General features: G+C 42.4%; 19 non-coding genes across 19 annotated transcripts; 15 read left to right on the plus strand and 4 right to left on the minus strand.

Annotated features, from left to right (window-relative positions):
- Positions 1-433: 433 nt before the first annotated feature.
- On the plus strand, positions 434-507 carry trnai-aau (transfer RNA isoleucine (anticodon AAU)). The gene has a single exon. It is a non-coding gene; the product is annotated as a tRNA-Ile (tRNA).
- Positions 508-933: 426 nt separating this feature from the next.
- trnaq-cug (transfer RNA glutamine (anticodon CUG)) lies at positions 934-1,005 on the plus strand. The gene has a single exon. It is a non-coding gene; the product is annotated as a tRNA-Gln (tRNA).
- Positions 1,006-2,141: 1,136 nt separating this feature from the next.
- Positions 2,142-2,214, minus strand: trnaa-agc (transfer RNA alanine (anticodon AGC)). Its single transcript has one exon. It is a non-coding gene; the product is annotated as a tRNA-Ala (tRNA).
- A 688-nt stretch (positions 2,215-2,902) lies between these two features.
- On the plus strand, positions 2,903-2,976 carry trnai-aau (transfer RNA isoleucine (anticodon AAU)). The gene has a single exon. It is a non-coding gene; the product is annotated as a tRNA-Ile (tRNA).
- Positions 2,977-3,400: 424 nt separating this feature from the next.
- Positions 3,401-3,472, plus strand: trnaq-cug (transfer RNA glutamine (anticodon CUG)). Its single transcript has one exon. It is a non-coding gene; the product is annotated as a tRNA-Gln (tRNA).
- A 1,897-nt stretch (positions 3,473-5,369) lies between these two features.
- On the plus strand, positions 5,370-5,443 carry trnai-aau (transfer RNA isoleucine (anticodon AAU)). The gene has a single exon. It is a non-coding gene; the product is annotated as a tRNA-Ile (tRNA).
- A 426-nt stretch (positions 5,444-5,869) lies between these two features.
- On the plus strand, positions 5,870-5,941 carry trnaq-cug (transfer RNA glutamine (anticodon CUG)). Its single transcript has one exon. It is a non-coding gene; the product is annotated as a tRNA-Gln (tRNA).
- Positions 5,942-7,841: 1,900 nt separating this feature from the next.
- Positions 7,842-7,915, plus strand: trnai-aau (transfer RNA isoleucine (anticodon AAU)). The gene has a single exon. It is a non-coding gene; the product is annotated as a tRNA-Ile (tRNA).
- A 426-nt stretch (positions 7,916-8,341) lies between these two features.
- Positions 8,342-8,413, plus strand: trnaq-cug (transfer RNA glutamine (anticodon CUG)). The gene has a single exon. It is a non-coding gene; the product is annotated as a tRNA-Gln (tRNA).
- Positions 8,414-10,774: 2,361 nt separating this feature from the next.
- Positions 10,775-10,846, plus strand: trnaq-cug (transfer RNA glutamine (anticodon CUG)). Its single transcript has one exon. It is a non-coding gene; the product is annotated as a tRNA-Gln (tRNA).
- Positions 10,847-11,982: 1,136 nt separating this feature from the next.
- Positions 11,983-12,055, minus strand: trnaa-agc (transfer RNA alanine (anticodon AGC)). The gene has a single exon. It is a non-coding gene; the product is annotated as a tRNA-Ala (tRNA).
- Positions 12,056-12,743: 688 nt separating this feature from the next.
- Positions 12,744-12,817, plus strand: trnai-aau (transfer RNA isoleucine (anticodon AAU)). Its single transcript has one exon. It is a non-coding gene; the product is annotated as a tRNA-Ile (tRNA).
- Positions 12,818-13,243: 426 nt separating this feature from the next.
- On the plus strand, positions 13,244-13,315 carry trnaq-cug (transfer RNA glutamine (anticodon CUG)). Its single transcript has one exon. It is a non-coding gene; the product is annotated as a tRNA-Gln (tRNA).
- Positions 13,316-14,451: 1,136 nt separating this feature from the next.
- Positions 14,452-14,524, minus strand: trnaa-agc (transfer RNA alanine (anticodon AGC)). Its single transcript has one exon. It is a non-coding gene; the product is annotated as a tRNA-Ala (tRNA).
- Positions 14,525-15,212: 688 nt separating this feature from the next.
- On the plus strand, positions 15,213-15,286 carry trnai-aau (transfer RNA isoleucine (anticodon AAU)). Its single transcript has one exon. It is a non-coding gene; the product is annotated as a tRNA-Ile (tRNA).
- Positions 15,287-15,712: 426 nt separating this feature from the next.
- On the plus strand, positions 15,713-15,784 carry trnaq-cug (transfer RNA glutamine (anticodon CUG)). The gene has a single exon. It is a non-coding gene; the product is annotated as a tRNA-Gln (tRNA).
- A 1,136-nt stretch (positions 15,785-16,920) lies between these two features.
- trnaa-agc (transfer RNA alanine (anticodon AGC)) lies at positions 16,921-16,993 on the minus strand. Its single transcript has one exon. It is a non-coding gene; the product is annotated as a tRNA-Ala (tRNA).
- A 688-nt stretch (positions 16,994-17,681) lies between these two features.
- Positions 17,682-17,755, plus strand: trnai-aau (transfer RNA isoleucine (anticodon AAU)). Its single transcript has one exon. It is a non-coding gene; the product is annotated as a tRNA-Ile (tRNA).
- A 423-nt stretch (positions 17,756-18,178) lies between these two features.
- Positions 18,179-18,250, plus strand: trnaq-cug (transfer RNA glutamine (anticodon CUG)). Its single transcript has one exon. It is a non-coding gene; the product is annotated as a tRNA-Gln (tRNA).
- Positions 18,251-19,587: the final 1,337 nt, after the last annotated feature.

Raw genomic sequence — 19,587 nt, forward strand, 5'->3', positions numbered from 1 at the left:
TATGAGCGCTACATGAGAAATGGAACAAATGAAGCAACATTTTGATTTGCAATTTTGTTAGGACTTGTTGGCGATAAAATGTTCTTGAATTTGATGCTTGCCAAAGTCTTTTGAGGATGTCTCTATTTCCCCATTCATGTAGTTAGGAGCAGTACTTGTATGACTGAAAATAGCTGTACGTTGGCGTGACATGCTGAGCATCAGAACTTCATGAGGTTTGTGTAGACCTTTCAGAAGAGAGCAGACATTGCAAGGTGGCTTGTGGGGCTAGAGTGATGATTTTTGATTTGGGTGCGAAAGTGTCTCGTGTTCAAATCCAAGAATAGCTTGTTCTTGCCCTTCGATCTTCAAACTTTATCCCATGCGGTGCAAAGTTTTAATGTCAGCGTTACAACCAAGCAAGAATTTCTGTGCATAGACAAAAGCAAGATGTGGCCGGTTAGCTCAGTTGGTTAGAGCGTGGTGCTAATAACGCCAAGGTCGCGGGTTCGATCCCCGTACGGGCCAGGATGAGTTTTGATCTGAACCTCTCTAGAGCTCGTGTGTCATGTCCTGTAAATCCATGATGGAAGAGGCAATGTAGCTGAAATAGGGAGCTATAGACTGAAAATCTAAACATCCCAGGTTAATTACTCTGTTCAGGCTACCATCTGTCTTGGCTGCCCATGCCCTCCTTCAAACTACTTACCAAAGAGCAATAACACTCTCAACAGTGAAAGAGCACTGTTCCATGGTGTAATGGTTAGCACTTTGGGCTTTGAATCCAACAAGCTGAGTTCAACTCCTGGTAGAACCTCCTTAGGCTTTTGTGCCCAAAAACAGAGGTTGGCTGTTGAAGTCCCCATAAGAGGCCTAAAATGTGCCCTTCTCTTGCCAATTTCCACAAAGCATGTTCATTGTCCACACCCAGGGGAGCGCTTTTTGCAAAACGTCGGTTCCATGGTGTAATGGTTAGCACTCTGGACTCTGAATCCAGTGATCCGAGTTCAAATCTCGGTGGGACCTTCCGTACCTTTTGCACCAATGGTTCTTAGGACCCAATCAAAAGTACTTTTCAAAATCAGTGAGCCTCCAAATCTCCTGTATGAAAGCATTCGTACTCTGCTGCGAGTGGCAGAGATCTATCAATAGGAGAATGCAGATCGATACCCTGTGTCAAAAGTGAGTTTTGTGGTAAAGAAGTTTAGCACCCATGAAGAATGTGACATGGTAACTGTTCCCAAGGAAACTTCATTGCAAATTAAATTTGCGTTTCGAGAAAGAAATAGATGAACATGTCTGAGCGCTACATGAGAAATGGAACAAATGAAAAAAAAAATTTGCATTTTTTGTTAGGATTTATTGGGGATTTCACATGTTGTTGAACTGCATTCTTGCCCAAGACTTTTGAAGATTTCTCTATTTCCCCATTCACATAGATAGGAGCTATAATTGCATGACTGAAAAAAGCTGTACATGGGTGTTGCATGCTGCAATACTCTGCTTGCCAGGTCCATGAGCACTTCACCATGCGCTTATATAAAAAATATCTACATATATTGTTCTTGTTGCACTCTAATCTGTCTTGGATAGTATTGTTCTGATACAATTGAAAATTTGGAATGCAGCACTTTTCGTATTATTGCCTCCTTAAGATGAATCGCTTATGCTGTACCATTCCTCTATTATAAGCCGCTTTGGATAAAAGCATCTGCCAAATGAATAAAAGTAATGTAATATAATGAATGAAAAACATAATTTGATGCCCAGGTCTGTAAAATTAGTGAAGAACACTAAAAAGAGAAAGTTCCCTCGTGGAGTATTGCTGCATGCCAGGCCCACGTACAGCAGACTTTTGTTCTGAATCTCTCTTCTGCTAAGCTCTCATTTGCAGGGTAGCCTCATGTAAATCCATGAGGAATGAAGGTTAGCACTCTGGCCTCTGAATCCAGCGATACCAGTTAAAATCTCGGCGGGACCTTCTGTGACTTTTGTGCCAAAAGGTGCAAAGGACCCAATCAGAAGGACTTTGGAAAAGCTGCGAGCCTCCGAATCTACTGAAGTGAAAGTGTACCAACTCTGCTGGCCAGGTCTATCACATTCAAATTGTGATGACCTGGTCTTAGATTAGAGAACAGTTGCTAAAAGGTGAAGTTCCTCAATGGAGAATGCGGGCATCGATCCCGCTACCTCTCGCATGCTAAGCGAGCGCTCTACCATTTGAGCTAATTCCCCTCCAGCTATGAGTCCCAGAGGTACCAAACCACTCTTGTTTGTTTCCTTTTGGAGTGGGCCATGGGCCATTAACACCTTCCAATAGTCAGAAAGACAATGTCCAAGGAGTCTCACGAGGTAGTCATCCTGTATCATATGTGAGTTTTGTGGTCAAGTAGGTTAGCCCCCGTGAAGAATGTGACATGGTAAGTTTTTCCAAGGAAACTTCAATACACATTCAATTTGCATTTAAAGAAAGCAATAGATGCAGATGACTATGAACGCTACATGAGAAATGGAACAAATGAAGCAACATTTTGATTTGCAATTTTGTTAGGACTTGTTGGCGATAAAATGTTCTTGAATTTGATGCTTGCCAAAGTCTTTTGAGGATGTCTCTATTTCCCCATTCATGTAGTTAGGAGCAGTACTTGTATGACTGAAAATAGCTGTACGTTGGCGTGACATGCTGAGCATCAGAACTTCATGAGGTTTGTGTAGACCTTTCAGAAGAGAGCAGACATTGCAAGGTGGCTTGTGGGGCTAGAGTGATGATTTTTGATTTGGGTGCGAAAGTGTCTCGTGTTCAAATCAAAGAATAGTTTGTTCTTGCCCTTCGATCTTCAAACTTTATCCCATGGGGTGCAAAGTTTTAATGTCAGCGTTACAACCAAGCAAGAATTTCTGTGCATAGACAAAAGCAAAACGTGGCCGGTTAGCTCAGTTAGTTTGAGCGTGGTGCTAATAACGCCAAGGTCGTGGGTTCGATCACCGTACGGGCCAGGATGAGTTTTGATCTGAACCTCTCTAGAGCTCATGTGTAGTGTCATGTCCTGTAAATCCGTGATGGAAGAGGCAATGTAGCTGAAATAAGGAGCTATAGACTGAAAATCTACACATCCCAGGTTAAATACTCTGTTCACGCTACCATCTGTCTTGGCTGCCCATGCCCTCCTTCAAACTACTTACCAAAGAGCAATAACACTCTCAACAGTGAAAGAGCACTGTTCTGTGGTGTAATGGTTAGCGCTTTGAATCCAACAAGCTGAGTTCAACTCCTGGTAGAACCTCCTTAGGCTTTTGTGCCCAAAAACAGAGGTTGGCTTTTGAAGTCCCCATAAGAGGCCTAAAATGTGCCCTTCTCTTGCCAATTTCCACAAAGCATGTTTATTGTCCACACCCAGGGGAGCGCTTTTTGCAAAACGTCGGTTCCATGGTGTAATGGTTAGCACTCTGGACTCTGAATCCAGTGATCTGAGTTCAAATCTCGGTGGGACCTTCCATACCTTTTGCACCAATGGTTCTTAGGACCCAATCAAAAGTACTTTTCAAAATCAGTGAGCCTCCAAATCTCCTGTATGAAAGCATTCGTACTCTGCTGCGAGTGGAAGAGATCTATCAATAGGAGAATGCAGATCGATACCCTGTGTCAAAAGTGAGTTTTGTGGTAAAGAAGTTTAGCACCCATGAAGAATGTGACATGGTAACTGTTCCCAAGGAAACTTCATTGCAAATTAAATTTGCGTTTCGAGAAAGAAATAGATGAACATGTCTGAGCGCTACATGAGAAATGGAACAAATGAAAAAAAAAATTTGCATTTTTTGTTAGGATTTATTGGGGATTTCACATGTTGTTGAACTGCATTCTTGCCCAAGACTTTTGAAGATTTCTCTATTTCCCCATTCACATAGATAGGAGCTATAATTGCATGACTGAAAAAAGCTGTACATGGGTGTTGCATGCTGCAATACTCTGCTTGCCAGGTCCATGAGCACTTCACCATGCGCTTATATAAAAAATATCTACATATATTGTTCTTGTTGCACTCTAATCTGTCTTGGATAGTATTGTTCTGATACAATTGAAAATTTGGAATGCAGCACTTTTCGTATTATTGCCTCCTTAAGATGAATCGCTTATGCTGTACCATTCCTCTATTATAAGCCGCTTTGGATAAAAGCATCTGCCAAATGAATAAAAGTAATGTAATATAATGAATGAAAAACATAATTTGATGCCCAGGTCTGTAAAATTAGTGAAGAACACTAAAAAGAGAAAGTTCCCTCGTGGAGTATTGCTGCATGCCAGGCCCACGTACAGCAGACTTTTGTTCTGAATCTCTCTTCTGCTAAGCTCTCATTTGCAGGGTAGCCTCATGTAAAGCCATGAGGAATGAAGGTTAGCACTCTGGCCTCTGAATCCAGCGATACCAGTTAAAATCTCGGCGGGACCTTCTGTGACTTTTGTGCCAAAAGGTGCAAAGGACCCAATCAGAAGGACTTTGGAAAAGCTGCGAGCCTCCGAATCTACTGAAGTGAAAGTGTACCAACTCTGCTGGCCAGGTCTATCACATTCAAATTGTGATGACATGGTCTTAGATTAGAGAACAGTTGCTAAAAGGTGAAGTTCCTCAATGGAGAGTGCGGGCATCGATCCCGCTACCTCTCGCATGCTGAGCAAGCGCTCTACCATTTGAGCTAATTCCCCTCCAGCTATGAGTCCCAGAGGTACCAAACCACTCTTGTTTGTTTCCTTTTGGAGTGGGCCATGGGCCATTAACACCTTCCAATAGTCAGAAAGACAATGTCCAAGGAGTCTCACGAGGTAGTCATCCTGTATCATATGTGAGTTTTGTGGTCAAGTAGGTTAGCCCCCGTGAAGAATGTGACATGGTAAGTTTTTCCAAGGAAACTTCAATACACATTCAATTTGCATTTAAAGAAAGCAATAGATGCAGATGACTATGAGCGCTACATGAGAAATGGAACAAATGAAGCAACATTTTGATTTGCAATTTTGTTAGGACTTGTTGGCGATAAAATGTTCTTGAATTTGATGCTTGCCAAAGTCTTTTGAGGATGTCTCTATTTCCCCATTCATGTAGTTAGGAGCAGTACTTGTATGACTGAAAATAGCTGTACGTTGGCGTGACATGCTGAGCATCAGAACTTCATGAGGTTTGTGTAGACCTTTCAGAAGAGAGCAGACATTGCAAGGTGGCTTGTGGGGCTAGAGTGATGATTTTTGATTTGGGTGCGAAAGTGTCTCGTGTTCAAATCCAAGAATAGCTTGTTCTTGCCCTTCGATCTTCAAACTTTATCCCATGCGGTGCAAAGTTTTAATGTCAGCGTTACAACCAAGCAAGAATTTCTGTGCAAAGACAAAAGCAAGACGTGGCCGGTTAGCTCAGTTGGTTAGAGCGTGGTGCTAATAACGCCAAGGTCGCGGGTTTGATCCCCGTACGGGCCAGGATGAGTTTTGATCTGAACCTCTCTAGAGCTCGTGTGTCATGTCCTGTAAACCCATGATGGAAGAGGCAATGTAGCTGAAATAGGGAGCTATAGACTGAAAATCTAAACATCCCAGGTTAAATACTCTGTTCTGGCTACCATCTGTCTTGGCTGCCCATGCCCTCCTTCAAACTACTTACCAAAGAGCAATAACACTCTCAACAGTGAAAGAGCACTGTTCTGTGGTGTAATGGTTAGCACTTTGGGCTTTGAATCCAACAAGCTGAGTTCAACTCCTGGTAGAACCTCCTTAGGCTTTTGTGCCCAAAAACAGAGGTTGGCTGTTGAAGTCCCCATAAGAGGCCTAAAATGTGCCCTTCTCTTGCCAATTTCCACAAAGCATGTTCATTGTCCACACCCAGGGGAGCGCTTTTTGCAAAACGTCGGTTCCATGGTGTAATGGTTAGCACTCTGGACTCTGAATCCAGTGATCTGAGTTCAAATCTCGGTGGGACCTTCCATACCTTTTGCACCAATGGTTCTTAGGACCCAATCAAAAGTACTTTTCAAAATCAGTGAGCCTCCAAATCTCCTGTATGAAAGCATTCGTACTCTGCTGCGAGTGGCAGAGATCTATCAATAGGAGAATGCAGATCGATACCCTGTGTCAAAAGTGAGTTTTGTGGTAAAGAAGTTTAGCACCCATGAAGAATGTGACATGGTAACTGTTCCCAAGGAAACTTCATTGCAAATTAAATTTGCGTTTCGTGAAAGAAATAGATGAACATGTCTGAGCGCTACATGAGAAATGGAACAAATGAAAAAAAAAAAAATTTGCATTTTTTGTTAGGATTTATTGGGGATTTCACATGTTGTTGAACTGCATTCTTGCCCAAGACTTTTGAAGATTTCTCTATTTCCCCATTCACATAGATAGGAGCTATAATTGCATGACTGAAAAAAGCTGTACATGGGTGTTGCATGCTGCAATACTCTGCTTGCCAGGTCCATGAGCACTTCACCATGCGCTTATATAAAAAATATCTACATATATTGTTCTTGTTGCACTCTAATCTGTCTTGGATAGTATTGTTCTGATACAATTGAAAATTTGGAATGCAGCACTTTTCGTATTATTGACTCCTTAAGATGAATCGCTTATGCTGTACCATTCCTCTATTATAAGCCGCTTTGGATAAAATCATCTGCCAAATGAATAAAAGTAATGTAATATAATGAATGAAAAACATAATTTGATGCCCAGGTCTGTAAAATTAGTGAAGAACACTAAAAAGAGAAAGTTCCCTCGTGGAGTATTGCTGCATGCCAGGCCCACGTACAGCAGACTTTTGTTCTGAATCTCTCTTCTGCTAAGCTCTCATTTGCAGGGTAGCCTCATGTAAATCCATGAGGAATGAAGGTTAGCACTCTGGCCTCTGAATCCAGCGATACCAGTTAAAATCTCGGCGGGACCTTCTGTGACTTTTGTGCCAAAAGGTGCAAAGGACCCAATCAGAAGGACTTTGGAAAAGCTGCGAGCCTCCGAATCTACTGAAGTGAAAGTGTACCAACTCTGCTGGCCAGGTCTATCACATTCAAATTGTGATGACCTGGTCTTAGATTAGAGAACAGTTGCTAAAAGGTGACGTTCCTCAATGGAGAACGCGGGCATCGATCCCGCTACCTCTCGCATGCTGAGCGAGCGCTCTACCATTTGAGCTAATTCCCCTCCAGCTATGTGTCCCAGAGGTACCAAACCACTCTTGTTTGTTTCCTTTTGGAGTGGGCCATGGGCCATTAACACCTTCCAATAGTCAGAAAGACAATGTCCAAGGAGTCTCACGAGGTAGTCATCCTGTATCATATGTGAGTTTTGTGGTCAAGTAGGTTAGCCCCCGTGAAGAATGTGACATGGTAAGTTTTTCCAAGGAAACTTCAATACACATTCAATTTGCATTTAAAGAAAGCAATAGATGCAGATGACTATGAGCGCTACATGAGAAATGGAACAAATGAAGCAACATTTTGATTTGCAATTTTGTTAGGACTTGTTGGCGATAAAATGTTCTTGAATTTGATGCTTGCCAAAGTCTTTTGAGGATGTCTCTATTTCCCCATTCATGTAGTTAGGAGCAGTACTTGTATGACTGAAAATAGCTGTACGTTGGCGTGACATGCTGAGCATCAGAACTTCATGAGGTTTGTGTAGACCTTTCAGAAGAGAGCAGACATTGCAAGGTGGCTTGTGGGGCTAGAGTGATGATTTTTGATTTGGGTGCGAAAGTGTCTCGTGTTCAAATCCAAGAATAGCTTGTTCTTGCCCTTCGATCTTCAAACTTTATCCCATGCGGTGCAAAGTTTTAATGTCAGCGTTACAACCAAGCAAGAATTTCTGTGCATAGACAAAAGCAAGACGTGGCCGGTTAGCTCAGTTGGTTAGAGCGTGGTGCTAATAACGCCAAGGTCGCGGGTTCGATCCCCGTACGGGCCAGGATGAGTTTTGATCTGAACCTCTCTAGAGCTCGTGTGTCATGTCCTGTAAATCCATGATGGAAGAGGCAATGTAGCTGAAATAGGGAGCTATAGACTGAAAATCTAAACATCCCAGGTTAATTACTCTGTTCAGGCTACCATCTGTCTTGGCTGCCCATGCCCTCCTTCAAACTACTTAACAAAGAGCAATAACACTCTCAACAGTGAAAGAGCACTGTTCCATGGTGTAATGGTTAGCACTTTGGGCTTTGAATCCAACAAGCTGAGTTCAACTCCTGGTAGAACCTCCTTAGGCTTTTGTGCCCAAAAACAGAGGTTGGCTGTTGAAGTCCCCATAAGAGGCCTAAAATGTGCCCTTCTCTTGCCAATTTCCACAAAGCATGTTCATTGTCCACACCCAGGGGAGCGCTTTTTGCAAAACGTCGGTTCCATGGTGTAATGGTTAGCACTCTGGACTCTGAATCCAGTGATCCGACTTCAAATCTCGGTGGGACCTTCCGTACCTTTTGCACCAATGGTTCTTAGGACCCAATCAAAAGTACTTTTCAAAATCAGTGAGCCTCCAAATCTCCTGTATGAAAGCATTCGTACTCTGCTGCGAGTGGCAGAGATCTATCAATAGGAGAATGCAGATCGATACCCTGTGTCAAAAGTGAGTTTTGTGGTAAAGAAGTTTAGCACCCATGAAGAATGTGACATGGTAACTGTTCCCAAGGAAACTTCATTGCAAATTAAATTTGCGTTTCGAGAAAGAAATAGATGAACATGTCTGAGCGCTACATGAGAAATGGAACAAATGAAAAAAAAAAATTTGCATTTTTTGTTAGGATTTATTGGGGATTTCACATGTTGTTGAACTGCATTCTTGCCCAAGACTTTTGAAGATTTCTCTATTTCCCCATTCACATAGATAGGAGCTATAATTGCATGACTGAAAAAAGCTGTACATGGGTGTTGCATGCTGCAATACTCTGCTTGCCAGGTCCATGAGCACTTCACCATGCGCTTATATAAAAAATATCTACATATATTGTTCTTGTTGCACTCTAATCTGTCTTGGATAGTATTGTTCTGATACAATTGAAAATTTGGAATGCAGCACTTTTCGTATTATTGCCTCCTTAAGATGAATCGCTTATGCTGTACCATTCCTCTATTATAAGCCGCTTTGGATAAAAGCATCTGCCAAATGAATAAAAGTAATGTAATATAATGAATGAAAAACATAATTTGATGCCCAGGTCTGTAAAATTAGTGAAGAACACTAAAAAGAGAAAGTTCCCTCGTGGAGTATTGCTGCATGCCAGGCCCACGTACAGCAGACTTTTGTTCTGAATCTCTCTTCTGCTAAGCTCTCATTTGCAGGGTAGCCTCATGTAAATCCATGAGGAATGAAGGTTAGCACTCTGGCCTCTGAATCCAGCGATACCAGTTAAAATCTCGGCGGGACCTTCTGTGACTTTTGTGCCAAAAGGTGCAAAGGACCCAATCAGAAGGACTTTGGAAAAGCTGCGAGGCGCCGAATCTACTGAAGTGAAAGTGTACCAACTCTGCTGGCCAGGTCTATCACATTCAAATTGTGATGACCTGGTCTTAGATTAGAGAACAGTTGCTAAAAGGTGAAGTTCCTCAATGGAGAATGCGGGCATCGATCCCGCTACCTCTCGCATGCTGAGCGAGCGCTCTACCATTTGAGCTAATTCCCCTCCAGCTATGTGTCCCAGAGGTACCAAACCACTCTTGTTTGTTTCCTTTTGGAGTGGGCCATGGGCCATTAACACCTTCCAATAGTCAGAAAGACAATGTCCAAGGAGTCTCACGAGGTAGTCATCCTGTATCATATGTGAGTTTTGTGGTCAAGTAGGTTAGCCCCCGTGAAGAATGTGACATGGTAAGTTTTTCCAAGGAAACTTCAATACACATTCAATTTGCATTTAAAGAAAGCAATAGATGCAGATGACTATGAGCGCTACATGAGAAATGGAACAAATGAAGCAACATTTTGATTTGCAATTTTGTTAGGACTTGTTGGCGATAAAATGTTCTTGAATTTGATGCTTGCCAAAGTCTTTTGAGGATGTCTCTATTTCCCCATTCATGTAGTTAGGAGCAGTACTTGTATGACTGAAAATAGCTGTACGTTGGCGTGACATGCTGAGCATCAGAACTTCATGAGGTTTGTGTAGACCTTTCAGAAGAGAGCAGACATTGCAAGGTGGCTTGTGGGGCTAGAGTGATGATTTTTGATTTGGGTGCGAAAGTGTCTCGTGTTCAAATCCAAGAATAGCTTGTTCTTGCCCTTCGATCTTCAAACTTTATCCCATGGGGTGCAAAGTTTTAATGTCAGCGTTACAACCAAGCAAGAATTTCTGTGCATAGACAAAAGCAAGACGTGGCCGGTTAGCTCAGTTGGTTAGAGCATGGTGCTAATAACGCCAAGGTTGTGGGTTCCTGTCTAGAGCTCGTGTGTCATGTCCTGTAAATCCATGATGGAAGAGGCAATGTAGCTGAAATAGGGAGCTATAGACTGAAAATCTAAACATCCCAGGTTAAGTACTCTGTTCAGGCTACCATCTGTCTTGGCTGCCCATGCCCTCCTTCAAACTACTTACCAAAGAGCAATAACACTCTCAACAGTGAAAGAGCACTGTTCCATGGTGTAATGGTTAGCACTTTGGGCTTTGAATCCAACAAGCTGAGTTCAACTCCTGGTAGAACCTCCTTAGGCTTTTGTGCCCAAAAACAGAGGTTGGCTGTTGAAGTCCCCATAAGAGGCCTAAAATGTGCCCTTCTCTTGCCAATTTCCACAAAGCATGTTCATTGTCCACACCCAGGGGAGCGCTTTTTGCAAAACGTCGGTTCCATGGTGTAATGGTTAGCGCTCTGGACTCTGAATCCAGTGATCCGAGTTCAAATCTCGGTGGGACCTTCCGTACCTTTTGCACCAATGGTTCTTAGGACCCAATCAAAAGTACTTTTCAAAATCAGTGAGCCTCCAAATCTCCTGTATGAAAGCATTCGTACTCTGCTGCGAGTGGCAGAGATCTATCAATAGGAGAATGCAGATCGATACCCTGTGTCAAAAGTGAGTTTTGTGGTAAAGAAGTTTAGCACCCATGAAGAATGTGACATGGTAACTGTTCCCAAGGAAACTTCATTGCAAATTAAATTTGCGTTTCGAGAAAGAAATAGATGAACATGTCTGAGCGCTACATGAGAAATGGAACAAATGAAAAAAAAAATTTGCATTTTTTGTTAGGATTTATTGGGGATTTCACATGTTGTTGAACTGCATTCTTGCCCAAGACTTTTGAAGATTTCTCTATTTCCCCATTCACATAGATAGGAGCTATAATTGCATGACTGAAAAAAGCTGTACATGGGTGTTGCATGCTGCAATACTCTGCTTGCCAGGTCCATGAGCACTTCACCATGCGCTTATATAAAAAATATCTACATATATTGTTCTTGTTGCACTCTAATCTGTCTTGGATAGTATTGTTCTGATACAATTGAAAATTTGGAATGCAGCACTTTTCGTATTATTGCCTCCTTAAGATGAATCGCTTATGCTGTACCATTCCTCTATTATAAGCCGCTTTGGATAAAAGCATCTGCCAAATGAATAAAAGTAATGTAATATAATGAATGAAAAACATAATTTGATGCCCAGGTCTGTAAAATTAGTGAAGAACACTAAAAAGAGAAAGTTCCCTCGTGGAGTATTGCTGCATGCCAGGCCCACGTACAGCAGACTTTTGTTCTGAATCTCTCTTCTGCTAAGCTCTCATTTGCAGGGTAGCCTCATGTAAATCCATGAGGAATGAAGGTTAGCACTCTGGCCTCTGAATCCAGCGATACCAGTTAAAATCTCGGCGGGACCTTCTGTGACTTTTGTGCCAAAAGGTGCAAAGGACCCAATCAGAAGGACTTTGGAAAAGCTGCGAGGCGCCGAATCTACTGAAGTGAAAGTGTACCAACTCTGCTGGCCAGGTCTATCACATTCAAATTGTGATGACCTGGTCTTAGATTAGAGAACAGTTGCTAAAAGGTGAAGTTCCTCAATGGAGAATGCGGGCATCGATCCCGCTACCTCTCGCATGCTAAGCGAGCGCTCTACCATTTGAGCTAATTCCCCTCCAGCTATGAGTCCCAGAGGTACCAAACCACTCTTGTTTGTTTCCTTTTGGAGTGGGCCATGGGCCATTAACACCTTCCAATAGTCAGAAAGACAATGTCCAAGGAGTCTCACGAGGTAGTCATCCTGTATCATATGTGAGTTTTGTGGTCAAGTAGGTTAGCCCCCGTGAAGAATGTGACATGGTAAGTTTTTCCAAGGAAACTTCAATACACATTCAATTTGCATTTAAAGAAAGCAATAGATGCAGATGACTATGAGCGCTACATGAGAAATGGAACAAATGAAGCAACATTTTGATTTGCAATTTTGTTAGGACTTGTTGGCGATAAAATGTTCTTGAATTTGATGCTTGCCAAAGTCTTTTGAGGATGTCTCTCTTTCCCCATTCATGTAGTTAGGAGCAGTACTTGTATGACTGAAAATAGCTGTACGTTGGCGTGACATGCTGAGCATCAGAACTTCATGAGGTTTGTGTAGACCTTTCAGAAGAGAGCAGACATTGCAAGGTGGCTTGTGGGGCTAGAGTGATGATTTTTGATTTGGGTGCGAAAGTGTCTCGTGTTCAAATCCAAGAATAGCTTGTTCTTGCCCTTCGATCTTCAAACTTTATCCCATGCGGTGCAAAGTTTTAATGTCAGCGTTACAACCAAGCAAGAATTTCTGTGCATAGACAAAAGCAAGACGTGGCCGGTTAGCTCAGTTGGTTAGAGCGTGGTGCTAATAACGCCAAGGTTGCGGGTTCGATCCCCGTACGGGCCAGGATGAGTTTTGATCTGAACCTGTCTAGAGCTCGTGTGTCATGTCCTGTAAATCCATGATGGAAGAGGCAATGTAGCTGAAATAGGGAGCTATAGACTGAAAATCTAAACATCCCAGGTTAAATACTCTGTTCAGGCTACCATCTGTCTTGGCTGCCCATGCCCTCCTTCAAACTACTTACCAAAGAGCAATAACACTCTCAACCGTGAAAGAGCACTGTTCCATGGTGTAATGGTTAGCACTTTGGGCTTTGAATCCAACAAGCTGAGTTCAACTCCTGGTAGAACCTCCTTAGGCTTTTGTGCCCAAAAACAGAGGTTGGCTGTTGAAGTCCCCATAAGAGGCCTAAAATGTGCCCTTCTCTTGCCAATTTCCACAAAGCATGTTCATTGTCCACACCCAGGGGAGCGCTTTTTGCAAAATGTCGGTTCCATGGTGTAATGGTTAGCACTCTGGACTCTGAATCCAGTGATCCGACTTCAAATCTCGGTGGGACCTTCCGTACTTTTTGCACCAATGGTTCTTAGGACCCAATCAAAAGTACTTTTCAAAATCAGTGAGCCTCCAAATCTCCTGTATGAAAGCATTCGTACTCTGCTGCGAGTGGCAGAGATCTATCAATAGGAGAATGCAGATCGATACCCTGTGTCAAAAGTGAGTTTTGTGGTAAAGAAGTTTAGCACCCATGAAGAATGTGACATGGTAACTGTTCCCAAGGAAACTTCATTGCAAATTAAATTTGCGTTTCGAGAAAGAAATAGATGAACATGTCTGAGCGCTACATGAGAAATGGAACAAATGAAAAAAAAAATTTGCATTTTTTGTTAGGATTTATTGGGGATTTCACATGTTGTTGAACTGCATTCTTGCCCAAGACTTTTGAAGATTTCTCTATTTCCCCATTCACATAGATAGGAGCTATAATTGCATGACTGAAAAAAGCTGTACATGGGTGTTGCATGCTGCAATACTCTGCTTGCCAGGTCCATGAGCACTTCACCATGCGCTTATATAAAAAATATCTACATATATTGTTCTTGTTGCACTCTAATCTGTCTTGGATAGTATTGTTCTGATACAATTGAAAATTTGGAATGCAGCACTTTTCGTATTATTGCCTCCTTAAGATGAATCGCTTATGCTGTACCATTCCTCTATTATAAGCCGCTTTGGATAAAAGCATCTGCCAAATGAATAAAAGTAATGTAATATAATGAATGAAAAACATAATTTGATGCCCAGGTCTGTAAAATTAGTGAAGAACACTAAAAAGAGAAAGTTCCCTCGTGGAGTATTGCTGCATGCCAGGCCCACGTACAGCAGACTTTTGTTCTGAATCTCTCTTCTGCTAAGCTCTCATTTGCAGGGTAGCCTCATGTAAATCCATGAGGAATGAAGGTTAGCACTCTGGCCTCTGAATCCAGCGATACCAGTTAAAATCTCGGCGGGACCTTCTGTGACTTTTGTGCCAAAAGGTGCAAAGGACCCAATCAGAAGGACTTTGGAAAAGCTGCGAGCCTCCGAATCTACTGAAGTGAAAGTGTACCAACTCTGCTGGCCAGGTCTATCACATTCAAATTGTGATGACCTGGTCTTAGATTAGAGAACAGTTGCTAAAAGGTGAAGTTCCTCAATGGAGAATGCGGGCATCGATCCCGCTACCTCTCGCATGCTAAGCGAGCGCTCTACCATTTGAGCTAATTCCCCTCCAGCTATGAGTCCCAGAGGTACCAAACCACTCTTGTTTGTTTCCTTTTGGAGTGGGCCATGGGCCATTAACACCTTCCAATAGTCAGAAAGACAATGTCCAAGGAGTCTCACGAGGTAGTCATCCTGTATCATATGTGAGTTTTGTGGTCAAGTAGGTTAGCCCCCGTGAAGAATGTGACATGGTAAGTTTTTCCAAGGAAACTTCAATACACATTCAATTTGCATTTAAAGAAAGCAATAGATGCAGATGACTATGAGCGCTACATGAGAAATGGAACAAATGAAGCAACATTTTGATTTGCAATTTTGTTAGGACTTGTTGGCGATAAAATGTTCTTGAATTTGATGCTTGCCAAAGTCTTTTGAGGATGTCTCTATTTCCCCATTCATGTAGTTAGGAGCAGTACTTGTATGACTGAAAATAGCTGTACGTTGGCGTGACATGCTGAGCATCAGAACTTCATGAGGTTTGTGTAGACCTTTCAGAAGAGAGCAGACATTGCAAGGTGGCTTGTGGGGCTAGAGTGATGATTTTTGATTTGGGTGCGAAAGTGTCTCGTGTTCAAATCCAAGAATAGCTTGTTCTTGCCCTTCGATCTTCAAACTTTATCCCATGCGGTGCAAAGTTTTAATGTCAGCGTTACAACCAAGCAAGAATTTCTGTGCATAGACAAAAGCAAGACATGGCCGGTTAGCTCAGTTGGTTAGAGCGTGGTGCTAATAACGCCAAGGTCGTGGGTTCGATCCCCGTACGGGCCAGGATGAGTTTTGATCTGAACCTGTCTAGAGCTCGTGTGTCATGTCCTGTAAATCCATGATGGAAGAGGCAATGTAGCTGAAATAGGGAGCTATAGACTGAAAATCTAAACATCCCAGGTTAAATACTCTGTTCAGGCTACCATCTCTCTTGGCTGCCCATGCCCTCCTTCAAACTACTTACCAAAGAGCAATAACACTCTCAACAGTGAAAGAGCACTGTTCCATGGTGTAATGGTTAGCACTTTGGGCTTTGAATCCAACAAGCTGAGTTCAACTCCTGGTAGAACCTCCTTAGGCTTTTGAGCCCAAAAACAGAGGTTGGCTGTTGAAGTCCCCATAAGAGGCCTAAAATGTGCCCTTCTCTTGCCAATTTCCACAAAGCATGTTCATTGTCCACACCCAGGGGAGCGCTTTTTGCAAAACGTCAGTTCCATGGTGTAATGGTTAGCACTCTGGACTCTGAATCCAGTGATCCGAGTTCAAATCTCGGTGGGACCTTCCGTACCTTTTGCACCAATGGTTCTTAGGACCCAATCAAAAGTACTTTTCAAAATCAGTGAGCCTCCAAATCTCCTGTATGAAAGCATTCGTACTCTGCTGCGAGTGGCAGAGATCTATCAATAGGAGAATGCAGATCGATACCCTGTGTCAAAAGTGAGTTTTGTGGTAAAGAAGTTTAGCACCCATGAAGAATGTGACATGGTAACTGTTCCCAAGGAAACTTCATTGCAAATTAAATTTGCGTTTCGAGAAAGAAATAGATGAACATGTCTGAGCGCTACATGAGAAATGGAACAAATGAAAAAAAAAATTTGCATTTTTTGTTAGGATTTATTGGGGATTTCACATGTTGTTGAACTGCATTCTTGCCCAAGACTTTTGAAGATTTCTCTATTTCCCCATTCACATAGATAGGAGCTATAATTGCATGACTGAAAAAAGCTGTACATGGGTGTTGCATGCTGCAATACTCTGCTTGCCAGGTCCATGAGCACTTCACCATGCGCTTATATAAAAAATATCTACATATATTGTTCTTGTTGCACTCTAATCTGTCTTGGATAGTATTGTTCTGATACAATTGAAAATTTGGAATGCAGCACTTTTCGTATTATTGCCTCCTTAAGATGAATCGCTTATGCTGTACCATTCCTCTATTATAAGCCGCTTTGGATAAAAGCATCTGCCAAATGAATAAAAGTAATGTAATATAATGAATGAAAAACATAATTTGATGCCCAGGTCTGTAAAATTAGTGAAGAACACTAAAAAGAGAAAGTTCCCTCGTGGAGTATTGCTGCATGCCAGGCCCACGTACAGCAGACTTTTGTTCTGAATCTCTCTTCTGCTAAGCTCTCATTTGCAGGGTAGCCTCATGTAAATCCATGAGGAATGAAGGTTAGCACTCTGGCCTCTGAATCCAGCGATACCAGTTAAAATCTCGGCGGGACCTTCTGTGACTTTTGTGCCAAAAGGTGCAAAGGACCCAATCAGAAGGACTTTGGAAAAGCTGCGAGGCGCCGAATCTACTGAAGTGAAAGTGTACCAACTCTGCTGGCCAGGTCTATCACATTCAAATTGTGATGACCTGGTCTTAGATTAGAGAACAGTTGCTAAAAGGTGAAGTTCCTCAATGGAGAATGCGGGCATCGATCCCGCTACCTCTCGCATGCTAAGCGAGCGCTCTACCATTTGAGCTAATTCCCCTCCAGCTATGAGTCCCAGAGGTACCAAACCACTCTTGTTTGTTTCCTTTTGGAGTGGGCCATGGGCCATTAACACCTTCCAATAGTCAGAAAGACAATGTCCAAGGAGTCTCACGAGGTAGTCATCCTGTATCATATGTGAGTTTTGTGGTCAAGTAGGTTAGTCCCCGTGAAGAATGTGACATGGTAAGTTTTTCCAAGGAAACTTCAATACACATTCAATTTGCATTTAAAGAAAGCAATAGATGCAGATGACTATGAACGCTACATGAGAAATGGAACAAATGAAGCAACATTTTGATTTGCAATTTTGTTAGGACTTGTTGGCGATAAAATGTTCTTGAATTTGATGCTTGCCAAAGTCTTTTGAGGATGTCTCTATTTCCCCATTCATGTAGTTAGGAGCAGTACTTGTATGACTGAAAATAGCTGTACGTTGGCGTGACATGCTGAGCATCAGAACTTCATGAGGTTTGTGTAGACCTTTCAGAAGAGAGCAGACATTGCAAGGTGGCTTGTGGGGCTAGAGTGATGATTTTTGATTTGGGTGCGAAAGTGTCTCGTGTTCAAATCAAAGAATAGTTTGTTCTTGCCCTTCGATCTTCAAACTTTATCCCATGGGGTGCAAAGTTTTAATGTCAGCGTTACAACCAAGCAAGAATTTCTGTGCATAGACAAAAGCAAGACGTGGCCGGTTAGCTCAGTTAGTTAGAGCGTGGTGCTAATAACGCCAAGGTCGTGGGTTCGATCCCCGTACGGGCCAGGATGAGTTTTGATCTGAACCTCTCTAGACCTCGTGTGTAGTGTCATGTCCTGTAAATCCGTGATGGAAGAGGCAATGTAGCTGAAATAGGGAGCTATAGACTGAAAATCTAAACATCCCAGGTTAAATACTCTGTTCACGCTACCATCTGTCTTGGCTGCCCATGCCCTCCTTCAAACTACTTACCAAAGAGCAATAACACTCTCAACAGTGAAAGAGCACTGTTCTGTGGTGTAATGGTTAGCGCTTTGAATCCAACAAGCTGAGTTCAACTCCTGGTAGAACCTCCTTAGGCTTTTGTGCCCAAAACAGAGGTTGGCTGTTGAAGTCCCCATAAGAGGCCTAAAATGTGCCCTTCTCTTGCCAATTTCCACAAAGCATGTTCATTGTCCACACCCAGGGGAGCGCTTTTTGCAAAACGTCGGTTCCATGGTGTAATGGTTAGCACTCTGGACTCTGAATCCAGTGATCCGAGTTCAAATCTCGGTGGGACCTTCCGTACCTTTTGCACCAATGGTTCTTAGGACCCAATCAAAAGTACTTTTCAAAATCAGTGAGCCTCCAAATCTCCTGTATGAAAGCATTCGTACTCTGCTGCGAGTGGCAGAGATCTATCAATAGGAGAATGCAGATCGATACCCTGTGTCAAAAGTGAGTTTTGTGGTAAAGAAGTTTAGCACCCATGAAGAATGTGACATGGTAACTGTTCCCAAGGAAACTTCATTGCAAATTAAATTTGCGTTTCGAGAAAGAAATAGATGAACATGTCTGAGCGCTACATGAGAAATGGAACAAATGAAAAAAAAAATTTGCATTTTTTGTTAGGATTTATTGGGGATTTCACATGTTGTTGAACTGCATTCTTGCCCAAGACTTTTGAAGATTTCTCTATTTCCCCATTCACATAGATAGGAGCTATAATTGCATGACTGAAAAAAGCTGTACATGGGTGTTGCATGCTGCAATACTCTGCTTGCCAGGTCCATGAGCACTTCACCATGCGCTTATATAAAAAATATCTACATATATTGTTCTTGTTGCACTCTAATCTGTCTTGGATAGTATTGTTCTGATACAATTGAAAATTTGGAATGCAGCACTTTTCGTATTATTGCCTCCTTAAGATGAATCGCTTATGCTGTACCATTCCTCTATTATAAGCCGCTTTGGATAAAAGCATCTGCCAAATGAATAAAAGTAATGTAATATAATGAATGAAAAACATAATTTGATGCCCAGGTCTGTAAAATTAGTGAAGAACACTAAAAAGAGAAAGTTCCCTCGTGGAGTATTGCTGCATGCCAGGCCCACGTACAGCAGACTTTTGTTCTGAATCTCTCTTCTGCTAAGCTCTCATTTGCAGGGTAGCCTCATGTAAATCCATGAGGAATGAAGGTTAGCACTCTGGCCTCTGAATCCAGCGATACCAGTTAAAATCTCGGCGGGACCTTCTGTGACTTTTGTGCCAAAAGGTGCAAAGGACCCAATCAGAAGGACTTTGGAAAAGCTGCGAGCCTCCGAATCTACTGAAGTGAAAGTGTACCAACTCTGCTGGCCAGGTCTATCACATTCAAATTGTGATGACCTGGTCTTAGATTAGAGAACAGTTGCTAAAAGGTGAAGTTCCTCAATGGAGAATGCGGGCATCGATCCCGCTACCTCTCGCATGCTAAGCGAGCGCTCTACCATTTGAGCTAATTCCCTTCCAGCTATGAGTCCCAGAGGTACCAAACCACTCTTGTTTGTTTCCTTTTGGAGTGGGCCATGGGCCATTAACACCTTCCAATAGTCAGAAAGACAATGTCCAAGGAGTCTCACGAGGTAGTCATCCT

Source organism: Myxocyprinus asiaticus, chromosome 18, assembly GCF_019703515.2.
Source record: "Myxocyprinus asiaticus isolate MX2 ecotype Aquarium Trade chromosome 18, UBuf_Myxa_2, whole genome shotgun sequence".
In the NCBI taxonomy this organism is placed as follows: domain Eukaryota; kingdom Metazoa; phylum Chordata; class Actinopteri; order Cypriniformes; family Catostomidae; genus Myxocyprinus; species Myxocyprinus asiaticus.